Genomic DNA, 1401 nt, shown 5'->3' with positions numbered 1-1401 from the left:
TGATTGATATTTAACAGAAATTTTCAAGTTTTTTCTATTTGCAAGATGAGAGAGAGGGAGAGAGAGAGAAAGTGTGCATGATGAAGAATGAAGAATATGTGAAACGATTGCATAAAAAAGGGAATAACAAAAGAAACAAAAACAAAAAAAAAATAGAAAAAAAGATATAAAGAGCATAGAGGAAAATGGAGAAAGTAAAAGTAAATTAAACGAGACGAGAAACACAAGTAAATATATTGTTGTATCTTTATTGTTGTTGTTGCATGAGACTAGTGTAATAGACTGAGCCATACAAGTGGTTAAATAACTATTAACGTAATATTTCTTAATTAATACTATATTATTGTAATTATTATATGGTGTGTATTATATTTAATCGTAATGTTTCGTGCGGGCAGTGTTTTGGAGGGAGTTCCTATCCTTTGGGTCGCTTTTATGAAAGTGTAAAAACAAAAAACCACATGTCCCATCCTTCCTTGCTTTTTCCATAAACGACATTATTTTCTTTCATCATAATTTCTTTCTCAGTGAATGCAAAATTAATCCTTGAATACTTGTCCCATAGGATATAATTTAAGTTTTCCCAAAGAGATAGATCCATCCTAATGAAATTGAAAAATTAATGAAAAAAGAAAAAATATAGTATAAAAAGAGCTTAATTATACAGCTTCTCTTGTAACCAGCGAATTTTTTTTCACATCAGCTTAAATTGTACAACAGACTTACTCCTGAAAAATCATTATGTGCGTGTGTCAGTGTGAGTGTGAGTGTGAGTGAATGTGTGAATGAATAATATCCTTGCGTATTCCAATCGAGAAACGTGACAACGTGTGTATTGTTGTGTTGAAGAGTTTTTTTTATCAAGAAGAAAGAAATATTCGTTCTTTCTATGTTAATAATTATTACTCAATAAATGATCAAAATTATGTTTTCGTATAGGGTAACATTTACGGAATCGTCAGGTCTTCTCGATTGGATCGTAAAACGTGTTAACCAACAAATAGCAAATTTCCTTTAATCTCCCCACTCAAAGAATAGGAACTTCATGGGGCTGTTCCTAGTACCTGATTATCCTATCCTATATGCGGCGCGAAGTCTCTTTTCTTGTCCCAAATGACGAACAACCAATCAAGTAAATCATGGTAATATGTATATATACGTGTGTGTATATATATATATATATTGCAGAAGAACGGCAAATGAAGAAAAGAGAGGAAACCGATCAAAAGGAAAGATCTCGGAATATTTTTCAATTATCTGTTCTCTCGCGTCTCGCAAGCGCCAGCGAATTCCTATGTCCAGTGTTTTCCACACTCGGTATAGAGAAAGAAAAATGAACAAAAAAAAATCGTAAAACGCTGTTCTTTTTATTGTTGCATACCTTGACTGCCTAGTACTTAA

Source organism: Habropoda laboriosa, unplaced genomic scaffold (assembly GCF_001263275.1).
Source record: "Habropoda laboriosa isolate 0110345459 unplaced genomic scaffold, ASM126327v1 scaffold102, whole genome shotgun sequence".
NCBI classification, from domain to species: domain Eukaryota; kingdom Metazoa; phylum Arthropoda; class Insecta; order Hymenoptera; family Apidae; genus Habropoda; species Habropoda laboriosa.
This window is presented reverse-complemented; position numbering follows the sequence as displayed.